The sequence below is a fragment of the Nematostella vectensis genome, chromosome 8, assembly GCF_932526225.1.
Source record: "Nematostella vectensis chromosome 8, jaNemVect1.1, whole genome shotgun sequence".
Lineage (NCBI taxonomy): Eukaryota > Metazoa > Cnidaria > Anthozoa > Actiniaria > Edwardsiidae > Nematostella > Nematostella vectensis.
In genome coordinates, this window is record NC_064041.1 from 11884683 (window position 1) to 11897848 (window position 13166).

At 47.0% G+C, this 13166-nt stretch overlaps 24 non-coding genes across 24 annotated transcripts; 8 read left to right on the plus strand and 16 right to left on the minus strand.

Annotated features, from left to right (window-relative positions):
- Window positions 1-71: 71 nt before the first annotated feature.
- On the minus strand, window positions 72-237 carry LOC125571084. Its single transcript, XR_007313395.1, has one exon. It is a non-coding gene; the product is annotated as a U1 spliceosomal RNA (small nuclear RNA).
- Window positions 238-430: 193 nt separating this feature from the next.
- On the minus strand, window positions 431-623 carry LOC125570495. The gene has a single exon (XR_007312820.1). It is a non-coding gene; the product is annotated as a U2 spliceosomal RNA (small nuclear RNA).
- A 257-nt stretch (window positions 624-880) lies between these two features.
- Window positions 881-999, plus strand: LOC125570932. Its single transcript, XR_007313241.1, has one exon. It is a non-coding gene; the product is annotated as a 5S ribosomal RNA (ribosomal RNA).
- A 774-nt stretch (window positions 1000-1773) lies between these two features.
- LOC125571085 lies at window positions 1774-1939 on the minus strand. The gene has a single exon (XR_007313396.1). It is a non-coding gene; the product is annotated as a U1 spliceosomal RNA (small nuclear RNA).
- Window positions 1940-2132: 193 nt separating this feature from the next.
- Window positions 2133-2325, minus strand: LOC125570496. The gene has a single exon (XR_007312821.1). It is a non-coding gene; the product is annotated as a U2 spliceosomal RNA (small nuclear RNA).
- A 257-nt stretch (window positions 2326-2582) lies between these two features.
- LOC125570942 lies at window positions 2583-2701 on the plus strand. The gene has a single exon (XR_007313252.1). It is a non-coding gene; the product is annotated as a 5S ribosomal RNA (ribosomal RNA).
- A 774-nt stretch (window positions 2702-3475) lies between these two features.
- LOC125571086 lies at window positions 3476-3641 on the minus strand. The gene has a single exon (XR_007313397.1). It is a non-coding gene; the product is annotated as a U1 spliceosomal RNA (small nuclear RNA).
- Window positions 3642-3834: 193 nt separating this feature from the next.
- LOC125570497 lies at window positions 3835-4027 on the minus strand. The gene has a single exon (XR_007312822.1). It is a non-coding gene; the product is annotated as a U2 spliceosomal RNA (small nuclear RNA).
- Window positions 4028-4284: 257 nt separating this feature from the next.
- On the plus strand, window positions 4285-4403 carry LOC125570953. Its single transcript, XR_007313263.1, has one exon. It is a non-coding gene; the product is annotated as a 5S ribosomal RNA (ribosomal RNA).
- Window positions 4404-5177: 774 nt separating this feature from the next.
- LOC125571088 lies at window positions 5178-5343 on the minus strand. The gene has a single exon (XR_007313399.1). It is a non-coding gene; the product is annotated as a U1 spliceosomal RNA (small nuclear RNA).
- A 193-nt stretch (window positions 5344-5536) lies between these two features.
- Window positions 5537-5729, minus strand: LOC125570499. The gene has a single exon (XR_007312824.1). It is a non-coding gene; the product is annotated as a U2 spliceosomal RNA (small nuclear RNA).
- Window positions 5730-5986: 257 nt separating this feature from the next.
- LOC125570964 lies at window positions 5987-6105 on the plus strand. The gene has a single exon (XR_007313274.1). It is a non-coding gene; the product is annotated as a 5S ribosomal RNA (ribosomal RNA).
- Window positions 6106-6879: 774 nt separating this feature from the next.
- Window positions 6880-7045, minus strand: LOC125571089. Its single transcript, XR_007313400.1, has one exon. It is a non-coding gene; the product is annotated as a U1 spliceosomal RNA (small nuclear RNA).
- A 193-nt stretch (window positions 7046-7238) lies between these two features.
- Window positions 7239-7431, minus strand: LOC125570500. Its single transcript, XR_007312825.1, has one exon. It is a non-coding gene; the product is annotated as a U2 spliceosomal RNA (small nuclear RNA).
- Window positions 7432-7688: 257 nt separating this feature from the next.
- On the plus strand, window positions 7689-7807 carry LOC125570975. Its single transcript, XR_007313285.1, has one exon. It is a non-coding gene; the product is annotated as a 5S ribosomal RNA (ribosomal RNA).
- A 774-nt stretch (window positions 7808-8581) lies between these two features.
- Window positions 8582-8747, minus strand: LOC125571090. The gene has a single exon (XR_007313401.1). It is a non-coding gene; the product is annotated as a U1 spliceosomal RNA (small nuclear RNA).
- A 193-nt stretch (window positions 8748-8940) lies between these two features.
- Window positions 8941-9133, minus strand: LOC125570501. The gene has a single exon (XR_007312826.1). It is a non-coding gene; the product is annotated as a U2 spliceosomal RNA (small nuclear RNA).
- Window positions 9134-9390: 257 nt separating this feature from the next.
- LOC125570985 lies at window positions 9391-9509 on the plus strand. The gene has a single exon (XR_007313295.1). It is a non-coding gene; the product is annotated as a 5S ribosomal RNA (ribosomal RNA).
- Window positions 9510-10283: 774 nt separating this feature from the next.
- Window positions 10284-10449, minus strand: LOC125571091. The gene has a single exon (XR_007313402.1). It is a non-coding gene; the product is annotated as a U1 spliceosomal RNA (small nuclear RNA).
- Window positions 10450-10642: 193 nt separating this feature from the next.
- LOC125570502 lies at window positions 10643-10835 on the minus strand. Its single transcript, XR_007312827.1, has one exon. It is a non-coding gene; the product is annotated as a U2 spliceosomal RNA (small nuclear RNA).
- A 257-nt stretch (window positions 10836-11092) lies between these two features.
- On the plus strand, window positions 11093-11211 carry LOC125570996. The gene has a single exon (XR_007313306.1). It is a non-coding gene; the product is annotated as a 5S ribosomal RNA (ribosomal RNA).
- A 774-nt stretch (window positions 11212-11985) lies between these two features.
- Window positions 11986-12151, minus strand: LOC125571092. Its single transcript, XR_007313403.1, has one exon. It is a non-coding gene; the product is annotated as a U1 spliceosomal RNA (small nuclear RNA).
- Window positions 12152-12344: 193 nt separating this feature from the next.
- Window positions 12345-12537, minus strand: LOC125570503. The gene has a single exon (XR_007312828.1). It is a non-coding gene; the product is annotated as a U2 spliceosomal RNA (small nuclear RNA).
- A 257-nt stretch (window positions 12538-12794) lies between these two features.
- LOC125571008 lies at window positions 12795-12913 on the plus strand. Its single transcript, XR_007313319.1, has one exon. It is a non-coding gene; the product is annotated as a 5S ribosomal RNA (ribosomal RNA).
- The last annotated feature ends 253 nt before the right edge of the window (window positions 12914-13166 follow it).

Here is a 13166-nt window from a genome sequence, read left to right on the forward strand (position 1 = left end):
GCGGTGTGAAGTCCGTGCTTCACGAGTCGCTCGTTGTGATTGTGTTGTGATTACACTTGATTCGTATTGTTCGGGGACTAGCGCGAACGCAGGTCCCCACTACCAGAAATTATACGCTCGAGTTACCCACATTTGGGGTAATCGCAGGGGTCAACCCAATCGAAGTGCAATGAGAGGGCCTCACCCTGAGAGGACCGCCTTGGTGATCACGGTAAACCTCCCGCGTCAGGTAAGTATGAGTTTATTTGGCGTCCCTGTACACCGACTGTCCCCGGCTGATTTCATCCTCCATGTGGGAACGGTGCATCGCGGTGATTATGACCCGTCGTCTTAATGACGATCCTGTCTCTTATTGATCTCTCCCGCTATAGCTCGCATGAACAGCACGTAAATGATGCTCGAGGTGTTGCTTGAATGTGTCTTCCCGAAAGGGAAGGGGGCCGTACTCGGAGGTAGTGCAATACCGAGACAACCCGTGGCTGGGACGCAGCAAGCCGCTTATTCCACAGCCAGTTTCCAAAAATCAGTTTAATATATGAGCTACTCAATGAGCAGCGTATCAGATATTAAGCTGATAAGAACAGATACTACACTTGATCTTAGCCAAAAGGCCGAGAAGCGATGCAGAATCTGGCTCGGACTACAGGGAGCGTTTATCATTCTAGGCCTCCGCCATGTGGGTGACGGACTCGGTTTTAGGCCCTTCTGCCTCCTAAGATCACATGTGATGATCAGTCATGAACGTAGTGCTATCACGTACGAGCAGTATTCGCTTGATACAGCGTCTTTGCGAGTGCAATGAGACATTTTTACCGCGCTAGTGCGTGCGTACGTTCTCACCGCACCGCTATAAAAGTCTAAAATATCACCGAGATCTTTCGTCTACGGCCATACCATCGAGAAAACACCGGTTCTCGTCCGATCACCGAAGTTAAGCTCGATTGGGCGCGGTTAGTACTTGGATGGGTGACCGCCTGGGAATACCGCGTGCTGTAGGCATTTCTTTTTCATTTTTTTTCTAAACTATAAAGAAAAAGTTAGTGCAGGTTGGTCATTGTCTAAGCTAAAGAAATCCCTCAGTTGTATGCGTTCTCAACTCGATCTATAGACAATTCAGGCATACTCAGCGACCGTATTGTAATCAAAATCGCGGTCGTAAACGTTCGCAAACGTTCAGCAGATTCAAGTAGAGTCATAATATTACAAGCGATCAGATCAGTGGATTGTGAAAGCCTGTAAGAGCGTTAGTACTCGCATAGGAAATGTCTCTCAATGCAGTAAAATACTATGAGAGAAAGTGCGCAGTATTATCGCATTGGTCGCGCGTTTACACCGCGAGTGAACACGAACATTACTCAGCTAGCATCTCATACAAGCTGAGATGCCATTCATAGCGTAAACCTTGTCCAAATAAATGCTTTTCGAGATCATGTTTTCACTCACTATAATAAAGCGCGAAGGTTGCAAAGCAGCGCGCGTATTCCACTGTTCTATTTTAGTGACGAAACAGTCGCACTGAACTTTCATCGCCGGTTAGCAACAACTGATCAAAACACAGCTCACCTTCGCTCGTTTCATCGCAAAAACACCGCTAGAATGCAGACCAAACACGACTAAAGCCTCTGCCCACCATGACGGTAATGTGAGAGCAAGTTGTTCGCTATTAGAAGTTAGAAATTTTACAATAGTTGACTGATTACAAGCGGTGTGAAGTCCGTGCTTCACGAGTCGCTCGTTGTGATTGTGTTGTGATTACACTTGATTCGTATTGTTCGGGGACTAGCGCGAACGCAGGTCCCCACTACCAGAAATTATACGCTCGAGTTACCCACATTTGGGGTAATCGCAGGGGTCAACCCAATCGAAGTGCAATGAGAGGGCCTCACCCTGAGAGGACCGCCTTGGTGATCACGGTAAACCTCCCGCGTCAGGTAAGTATGAGTTTATTTGGCGTCCCTGTACACCGACTGTCCCCGGCTGATTTCATCCTCCATGTGGGAACGGTGCATCGCGGTGATTATGACCCGTCGTCTTAATGACGATCCTGTCTCTTATTGATCTCTCCCGCTATAGCTCGCATGAACAGCACGTAAATGATGCTCGAGGTGTTGCTTGAATGTGTCTTCCCGAAAGGGAAGGGGGCCGTACTCGGAGGTAGTGCAATACCGAGACAACCCGTGGCTGGGACGCAGCAAGCCGCTTATTCCACAGCCAGTTTCCAAAAATCAGTTTAATATATGAGCTACTCAATGAGCAGCGTATCAGATATTAAGCTGATAAGAACAGATACTACACTTGATCTTAGCCAAAAGGCCGAGAAGCGATGCAGAATCTGGCTCGGACTACAGGGAGCGTTTATCATTCTAGGCCTCCGCCATGTGGGTGACGGACTCGGTTTTAGGCCCTTCTGCCTCCTAAGATCACATGTGATGATCAGTCATGAACGTAGTGCTATCACGTACGAGCAGTATTCGCTTGATACAGCGTCTTTGCGAGTGCAATGAGACATTTTTACCGCGCTAGTGCGTGCGTACGTTCTCACCGCACCGCTATAAAAGTCTAAAATATCACCGAGATCTTTCGTCTACGGCCATACCATCGAGAAAACACCGGTTCTCGTCCGATCACCGAAGTTAAGCTCGATTGGGCGCGGTTAGTACTTGGATGGGTGACCGCCTGGGAATACCGCGTGCTGTAGGCATTTCTTTTTCATTTTTTTTCTAAACTATAAAGAAAAAGTTAGTGCAGGTTGGTCATTGTCTAAGCTAAAGAAATCCCTCAGTTGTATGCGTTCTCAACTCGATCTATAGACAATTCAGGCATACTCAGCGACCGTATTGTAATCAAAATCGCGGTCGTAAACGTTCGCAAACGTTCAGCAGATTCAAGTAGAGTCATAATATTACAAGCGATCAGATCAGTGGATTGTGAAAGCCTGTAAGAGCGTTAGTACTCGCATAGGAAATGTCTCTCAATGCAGTAAAATACTATGAGAGAAAGTGCGCAGTATTATCGCATTGGTCGCGCGTTTACACCGCGAGTGAACACGAACATTACTCAGCTAGCATCTCATACAAGCTGAGATGCCATTCATAGCGTAAACCTTGTCCAAATAAATGCTTTTCGAGATCATGTTTTCACTCACTATAATAAAGCGCGAAGGTTGCAAAGCAGCGCGCGTATTCCACTGTTCTATTTTAGTGACGAAACAGTCGCACTGAACTTTCATCGCCGGTTAGCAACAACTGATCAAAACACAGCTCACCTTCGCTCGTTTCATCGCAAAAACACCGCTAGAATGCAGACCAAACACGACTAAAGCCTCTGCCCACCATGACGGTAATGTGAGAGCAAGTTGTTCGCTATTAGAAGTTAGAAATTTTACAATAGTTGACTGATTACAAGCGGTGTGAAGTCCGTGCTTCACGAGTCGCTCGTTGTGATTGTGTTGTGATTACACTTGATTCGTATTGTTCGGGGACTAGCGCGAACGCAGGTCCCCACTACCAGAAATTATACGCTCGAGTTACCCACATTTGGGGTAATCGCAGGGGTCAACCCAATCGAAGTGCAATGAGAGGGCCTCACCCTGAGAGGACCGCCTTGGTGATCACGGTAAACCTCCCGCGTCAGGTAAGTATGAGTTTATTTGGCGTCCCTGTACACCGACTGTCCCCGGCTGATTTCATCCTCCATGTGGGAACGGTGCATCGCGGTGATTATGACCCGTCGTCTTAATGACGATCCTGTCTCTTATTGATCTCTCCCGCTATAGCTCGCATGAACAGCACGTAAATGATGCTCGAGGTGTTGCTTGAATGTGTCTTCCCGAAAGGGAAGGGGGCCGTACTCGGAGGTAGTGCAATACCGAGACAACCCGTGGCTGGGACGCAGCAAGCCGCTTATTCCACAGCCAGTTTCCAAAAATCAGTTTAATATATGAGCTACTCAATGAGCAGCGTATCAGATATTAAGCTGATAAGAACAGATACTACACTTGATCTTAGCCAAAAGGCCGAGAAGCGATGCAGAATCTGGCTCGGACTACAGGGAGCGTTTATCATTCTAGGCCTCCGCCATGTGGGTGACGGACTCGGTTTTAGGCCCTTCTGCCTCCTAAGATCACATGTGATGATCAGTCATGAACGTAGTGCTATCACGTACGAGCAGTATTCGCTTGATACAGCGTCTTTGCGAGTGCAATGAGACATTTTTACCGCGCTAGTGCGTGCGTACGTTCTCACCGCACCGCTATAAAAGTCTAAAATATCACCGAGATCTTTCGTCTACGGCCATACCATCGAGAAAACACCGGTTCTCGTCCGATCACCGAAGTTAAGCTCGATTGGGCGCGGTTAGTACTTGGATGGGTGACCGCCTGGGAATACCGCGTGCTGTAGGCATTTCTTTTTCATTTTTTTTCTAAACTATAAAGAAAAAGTTAGTGCAGGTTGGTCATTGTCTAAGCTAAAGAAATCCCTCAGTTGTATGCGTTCTCAACTCGATCTATAGACAATTCAGGCATACTCAGCGACCGTATTGTAATCAAAATCGCGGTCGTAAACGTTCGCAAACGTTCAGCAGATTCAAGTAGAGTCATAATATTACAAGCGATCAGATCAGTGGATTGTGAAAGCCTGTAAGAGCGTTAGTACTCGCATAGGAAATGTCTCTCAATGCAGTAAAATACTATGAGAGAAAGTGCGCAGTATTATCGCATTGGTCGCGCGTTTACACCGCGAGTGAACACGAACATTACTCAGCTAGCATCTCATACAAGCTGAGATGCCATTCATAGCGTAAACCTTGTCCAAATAAATGCTTTTCGAGATCATGTTTTCACTCACTATAATAAAGCGCGAAGGTTGCAAAGCAGCGCGCGTATTCCACTGTTCTATTTTAGTGACGAAACAGTCGCACTGAACTTTCATCGCCGGTTAGCAACAACTGATCAAAACACAGCTCACCTTCGCTCGTTTCATCGCAAAAACACCGCTAGAATGCAGACCAAACACGACTAAAGCCTCTGCCCACCATGACGGTAATGTGAGAGCAAGTTGTTCGCTATTAGAAGTTAGAAATTTTACAATAGTTGACTGATTACAAGCGGTGTGAAGTCCGTGCTTCACGAGTCGCTCGTTGTGATTGTGTTGTGATTACACTTGATTCGTATTGTTCGGGGACTAGCGCGAACGCAGGTCCCCACTACCAGAAATTATACGCTCGAGTTACCCACATTTGGGGTAATCGCAGGGGTCAACCCAATCGAAGTGCAATGAGAGGGCCTCACCCTGAGAGGACCGCCTTGGTGATCACGGTAAACCTCCCGCGTCAGGTAAGTATGAGTTTATTTGGCGTCCCTGTACACCGACTGTCCCCGGCTGATTTCATCCTCCATGTGGGAACGGTGCATCGCGGTGATTATGACCCGTCGTCTTAATGACGATCCTGTCTCTTATTGATCTCTCCCGCTATAGCTCGCATGAACAGCACGTAAATGATGCTCGAGGTGTTGCTTGAATGTGTCTTCCCGAAAGGGAAGGGGGCCGTACTCGGAGGTAGTGCAATACCGAGACAACCCGTGGCTGGGACGCAGCAAGCCGCTTATTCCACAGCCAGTTTCCAAAAATCAGTTTAATATATGAGCTACTCAATGAGCAGCGTATCAGATATTAAGCTGATAAGAACAGATACTACACTTGATCTTAGCCAAAAGGCCGAGAAGCGATGCAGAATCTGGCTCGGACTACAGGGAGCGTTTATCATTCTAGGCCTCCGCCATGTGGGTGACGGACTCGGTTTTAGGCCCTTCTGCCTCCTAAGATCACATGTGATGATCAGTCATGAACGTAGTGCTATCACGTACGAGCAGTATTCGCTTGATACAGCGTCTTTGCGAGTGCAATGAGACATTTTTACCGCGCTAGTGCGTGCGTACGTTCTCACCGCACCGCTATAAAAGTCTAAAATATCACCGAGATCTTTCGTCTACGGCCATACCATCGAGAAAACACCGGTTCTCGTCCGATCACCGAAGTTAAGCTCGATTGGGCGCGGTTAGTACTTGGATGGGTGACCGCCTGGGAATACCGCGTGCTGTAGGCATTTCTTTTTCATTTTTTTTCTAAACTATAAAGAAAAAGTTAGTGCAGGTTGGTCATTGTCTAAGCTAAAGAAATCCCTCAGTTGTATGCGTTCTCAACTCGATCTATAGACAATTCAGGCATACTCAGCGACCGTATTGTAATCAAAATCGCGGTCGTAAACGTTCGCAAACGTTCAGCAGATTCAAGTAGAGTCATAATATTACAAGCGATCAGATCAGTGGATTGTGAAAGCCTGTAAGAGCGTTAGTACTCGCATAGGAAATGTCTCTCAATGCAGTAAAATACTATGAGAGAAAGTGCGCAGTATTATCGCATTGGTCGCGCGTTTACACCGCGAGTGAACACGAACATTACTCAGCTAGCATCTCATACAAGCTGAGATGCCATTCATAGCGTAAACCTTGTCCAAATAAATGCTTTTCGAGATCATGTTTTCACTCACTATAATAAAGCGCGAAGGTTGCAAAGCAGCGCGCGTATTCCACTGTTCTATTTTAGTGACGAAACAGTCGCACTGAACTTTCATCGCCGGTTAGCAACAACTGATCAAAACACAGCTCACCTTCGCTCGTTTCATCGCAAAAACACCGCTAGAATGCAGACCAAACACGACTAAAGCCTCTGCCCACCATGACGGTAATGTGAGAGCAAGTTGTTCGCTATTAGAAGTTAGAAATTTTACAATAGTTGACTGATTACAAGCGGTGTGAAGTCCGTGCTTCACGAGTCGCTCGTTGTGATTGTGTTGTGATTACACTTGATTCGTATTGTTCGGGGACTAGCGCGAACGCAGGTCCCCACTACCAGAAATTATACGCTCGAGTTACCCACATTTGGGGTAATCGCAGGGGTCAACCCAATCGAAGTGCAATGAGAGGGCCTCACCCTGAGAGGACCGCCTTGGTGATCACGGTAAACCTCCCGCGTCAGGTAAGTATGAGTTTATTTGGCGTCCCTGTACACCGACTGTCCCCGGCTGATTTCATCCTCCATGTGGGAACGGTGCATCGCGGTGATTATGACCCGTCGTCTTAATGACGATCCTGTCTCTTATTGATCTCTCCCGCTATAGCTCGCATGAACAGCACGTAAATGATGCTCGAGGTGTTGCTTGAATGTGTCTTCCCGAAAGGGAAGGGGGCCGTACTCGGAGGTAGTGCAATACCGAGACAACCCGTGGCTGGGACGCAGCAAGCCGCTTATTCCACAGCCAGTTTCCAAAAATCAGTTTAATATATGAGCTACTCAATGAGCAGCGTATCAGATATTAAGCTGATAAGAACAGATACTACACTTGATCTTAGCCAAAAGGCCGAGAAGCGATGCAGAATCTGGCTCGGACTACAGGGAGCGTTTATCATTCTAGGCCTCCGCCATGTGGGTGACGGACTCGGTTTTAGGCCCTTCTGCCTCCTAAGATCACATGTGATGATCAGTCATGAACGTAGTGCTATCACGTACGAGCAGTATTCGCTTGATACAGCGTCTTTGCGAGTGCAATGAGACATTTTTACCGCGCTAGTGCGTGCGTACGTTCTCACCGCACCGCTATAAAAGTCTAAAATATCACCGAGATCTTTCGTCTACGGCCATACCATCGAGAAAACACCGGTTCTCGTCCGATCACCGAAGTTAAGCTCGATTGGGCGCGGTTAGTACTTGGATGGGTGACCGCCTGGGAATACCGCGTGCTGTAGGCATTTCTTTTTCATTTTTTTTCTAAACTATAAAGAAAAAGTTAGTGCAGGTTGGTCATTGTCTAAGCTAAAGAAATCCCTCAGTTGTATGCGTTCTCAACTCGATCTATAGACAATTCAGGCATACTCAGCGACCGTATTGTAATCAAAATCGCGGTCGTAAACGTTCGCAAACGTTCAGCAGATTCAAGTAGAGTCATAATATTACAAGCGATCAGATCAGTGGATTGTGAAAGCCTGTAAGAGCGTTAGTACTCGCATAGGAAATGTCTCTCAATGCAGTAAAATACTATGAGAGAAAGTGCGCAGTATTATCGCATTGGTCGCGCGTTTACACCGCGAGTGAACACGAACATTACTCAGCTAGCATCTCATACAAGCTGAGATGCCATTCATAGCGTAAACCTTGTCCAAATAAATGCTTTTCGAGATCATGTTTTCACTCACTATAATAAAGCGCGAAGGTTGCAAAGCAGCGCGCGTATTCCACTGTTCTATTTTAGTGACGAAACAGTCGCACTGAACTTTCATCGCCGGTTAGCAACAACTGATCAAAACACAGCTCACCTTCGCTCGTTTCATCGCAAAAACACCGCTAGAATGCAGACCAAACACGACTAAAGCCTCTGCCCACCATGACGGTAATGTGAGAGCAAGTTGTTCGCTATTAGAAGTTAGAAATTTTACAATAGTTGACTGATTACAAGCGGTGTGAAGTCCGTGCTTCACGAGTCGCTCGTTGTGATTGTGTTGTGATTACACTTGATTCGTATTGTTCGGGGACTAGCGCGAACGCAGGTCCCCACTACCAGAAATTATACGCTCGAGTTACCCACATTTGGGGTAATCGCAGGGGTCAACCCAATCGAAGTGCAATGAGAGGGCCTCACCCTGAGAGGACCGCCTTGGTGATCACGGTAAACCTCCCGCGTCAGGTAAGTATGAGTTTATTTGGCGTCCCTGTACACCGACTGTCCCCGGCTGATTTCATCCTCCATGTGGGAACGGTGCATCGCGGTGATTATGACCCGTCGTCTTAATGACGATCCTGTCTCTTATTGATCTCTCCCGCTATAGCTCGCATGAACAGCACGTAAATGATGCTCGAGGTGTTGCTTGAATGTGTCTTCCCGAAAGGGAAGGGGGCCGTACTCGGAGGTAGTGCAATACCGAGACAACCCGTGGCTGGGACGCAGCAAGCCGCTTATTCCACAGCCAGTTTCCAAAAATCAGTTTAATATATGAGCTACTCAATGAGCAGCGTATCAGATATTAAGCTGATAAGAACAGATACTACACTTGATCTTAGCCAAAAGGCCGAGAAGCGATGCAGAATCTGGCTCGGACTACAGGGAGCGTTTATCATTCTAGGCCTCCGCCATGTGGGTGACGGACTCGGTTTTAGGCCCTTCTGCCTCCTAAGATCACATGTGATGATCAGTCATGAACGTAGTGCTATCACGTACGAGCAGTATTCGCTTGATACAGCGTCTTTGCGAGTGCAATGAGACATTTTTACCGCGCTAGTGCGTGCGTACGTTCTCACCGCACCGCTATAAAAGTCTAAAATATCACCGAGATCTTTCGTCTACGGCCATACCATCGAGAAAACACCGGTTCTCGTCCGATCACCGAAGTTAAGCTCGATTGGGCGCGGTTAGTACTTGGATGGGTGACCGCCTGGGAATACCGCGTGCTGTAGGCATTTCTTTTTCATTTTTTTTCTAAACTATAAAGAAAAAGTTAGTGCAGGCTGGTCATTGTCTAAGCTAAAGAAATCCCTCAGTTGTATGCGTTCTCAACTCGATCTATAGACAATTCAGGCATACTCAGCGACCGTATTGTAATCAAAATCGCGGTCGTAAACGTTCGCAAACGTTCAGCAGATTCAAGTAGAGTCATAATATTACAAGCGATCAGATCAGTGGATTGTGAAAGCCTGTAAGAGCGTTAGTACTCGCATAGGAAATGTCTCTCAATGCAGTAAAATACTATGAGAGAAAGTGCGCAGTATTATCGCATTGGTCGCGCGTTTACACCGCGAGTGAACACGAACATTACTCAGCTAGCATCTCATACAAGCTGAGATGCCATTCATAGCGTAAACCTTGTCCAAATAAATGCTTTTCGAGATCATGTTTTCACTCACTATAATAAAGCGCGAAGGTTGCAAAGCAGCGCGCGTATTCCACTGTTCTATTTTAGTGACGAAACAGTCGCACTGAACTTTCATCGCCGGTTAGCAACAACTGATCAAAACACAGCTCACCTTCGCTCGTTTCATCGCAAAAACACCGCTAGAATGCAGACCAAACACGACTAAAGCCTCTGCCCACCATGACGGTAATGTGAGAGCAAGTTGTTCGCTATTAGAAGTTAGAAATTTTACAATAGTTGACTGATTACAAGCGGTGTGAAGTCCGTGCTTCACGAGTCGCTCGTTGTGATTGTGTTGTGATTACACTTGATTCGTATTGTTCGGGGACTAGCGCGAACGCAGGTCCCCACTACCAGAAATTATACGCTCGAGTTACCCACATTTGGGGTAATCGCAGGGGTCAACCCAATCGAAGTGCAATGAGAGGGCCTCACCCTGAGAGGACCGCCTTGGTGATCACGGTAAACCTCCCGCGTCAGGTAAGTATGAGTTTATTTGGCGTCCCTGTACACCGACTGTCCCCGGCTGATTTCATCCTCCATGTGGGAACGGTGCATCGCGGTGATTATGACCCGTCGTCTTAATGACGATCCTGTCTCTTATTGATCTCTCCCGCTATAGCTCGCATGAACAGCACGTAAATGATGCTCGAGGTGTTGCTTGAATGTGTCTTCCCGAAAGGGAAGGGGGCCGTACTCGGAGGTAGTGCAATACCGAGACAACCCGTGGCTGGGACGCAGCAAGCCGCTTATTCCACAGCCAGTTTCCAAAAATCAGTTTAATATATGAGCTACTCAATGAGCAGCGTATCAGATATTAAGCTGATAAGAACAGATACTACACTTGATCTTAGCCAAAAGGCCGAGAAGCGATGCAGAATCTGGCTCGGACTACAGGGAGCGTTTATCATTCTAGGCCTCCGCCATGTGGGTGACGGACTCGGTTTTAGGCCCTTCTGCCTCCTAAGATCACATGTGATGATCAGTCATGAACGTAGTGCTATCACGTACGAGCAGTATTCGCTTGATACAGCGTCTTTGCGAGTGCAATGAGACATTTTTACCGCGCTAGTGCGTGCGTACGTTCTCACCGCACCGCTATAAAAGTCTAAAATATCACCGAGATCTTTCGTCTACGGCCATACCATCGAGAAAACACCGGTTCTCGTCCGATCACCGAAGTTAAGCTCGATTGGGCGCGGTTAGTACTTGGATGGGTGACCGCCTGGGAATACCGCGTGCTGTAGGCATTTCTTTTTCATTTTTTTTCTAAACTATAAAGAAAAAGTTAGTGCAGGTTGGTCATTGTCTAAGCTAAAGAAATCCCTCAGTTGTATGCGTTCTCAACTCGATCTATAGACAATTCAGGCATACTCAGCGACCGTATTGTAATCAAAATCGCGGTCGTAAACGTTCGCAAACGTTCAGCAGATTCAAGTAGAGTCATAATATTACAAGCGATCAGATCAGTGGATTGTGAAAGCCTGTAAGAGCGTTAGTACTCGCATAGGAAATGTCTCTCAATGCAGTAAAATACTATGAGAGAAAGTGCGCAGTATTATCGCATTGGTCGCGCGTTTACACCGCGAGTGAACACGAACATTACTCAGCTAGCATCTCATACAAGCTGAGATGCCATTCATAGCGTAAACCTTGTCCAAATAAATGCTTTTCGAGATCATGTTTTCACTCACTATAATAAAGCGCGAAGGTTGCAAAGCAGCGCGCGTATTCCACTGTTCTATTTTAGTGACGAAACAGTCGCACTGAACTTTCATCGCCGGTTAGCAACAACTGATCAAAACACAGCTCACCTTCGCTCGTTTCATCGCAAAAACACCGCTAGAATGCAGACCAAACACGACTAAAGCCTCTGCCCACCATGACGGTAATGTGAGAGCAAGTTGTTCGCTATTAGAAGTTAGAAATTTTACAATAGTTGACTGATTACAAGCGGTGTGAAGTCCGTGCTTCACGAGTCGCTCGTTGTGATTGTGTTGTGATTACACTTGATTCGTATTGTTCGGGGACTAGCGCGAACGCAGGTCCCCACTACCAGAAATTATACGCTCGAGTTACCCACATTTGGGGTAATCGCAGGGGTCAACCCAATCGAAGTGCAATGAGAGGGCCTCACCCTGAGAGGACCGCCTTGGTGATCACGGTAAACCTCCCGCGTCAGGTAAGTATGAGTTTATTTGGCGTCCCTGTACACCGACTGTCCCCGGCTGATTTCATCCTCCATGTGGGAACGGTGCATCGCGGTGATTATGACCCGTCGTCTTAATGACGATCCTGTCTCTTATTGATCTCTCCCGCTATAGCTCGCATGAACAGCACGTAAATGATGCTCGAGGTGTTGCTTGAATGTGTCTTCCCGAAAGGGAAGGGGGCCGTACTCGGAGGTAGTGCAATACCGAGACAACCCGTGGCTGGGACGCAGCAAGCCGCTTATTCCACAGCCAGTTTCCAAAAATCAGTTTAATATATGAGCTACTCAATGAGCAGCGTATCAGATATTAAGCTGATAAGAACAGATACTACACTTGATCTTAGCCAAAAGGCCGAGAAGCGATGCAGAATCTGGCTCGGACTACAGGGAGCGTTTATCATTCTAGGCCTCCGCCATGTGGGTGACGGACTCGGTTTTAGGCCCTTCTGCCTCCTAAGATCACATGTGATGATCAGTCATGAACGTAGTGCTATCACGTACGAGCAGTATTCGCTTGATACAGCGTCTTTGCGAGTGCAATGAGACATTTTTACCGCGCTAGTGCGTGCGTACGTTCTCACCGCACCGCTATAAAAGTCTAAAATATCACCGAGATCTTTCGTCTACGGCCATACCATCGAGAAAACACCGGTTCTCGTCCGATCACCGAAGTTAAGCTCGATTGGGCGCGGTTAGTACTTGGATGGGTGACCGCCTGGGAATACCGCGTGCTGTAGGCATTTCTTTTTCATTTTTTTTCTAAACTATAAAGAAAAAGTTAGTGCAGGTTGGTCATTGTCTAAGCTAAAGAAATCCCTCAGTTGTATGCGTTCTCAACTCGATCTATAGACAATTCAGGCATACTCAGCGACCGTATTGTAATCAAAATCGCGGTCGTAAACGTTCGCAAACGTTCAGCAGATTCAAGTAGAGTCATAATATTACAAGCGATCAGATCAGTGGATTGTGAAAGCCTGTAAGAGCGTTAGTACT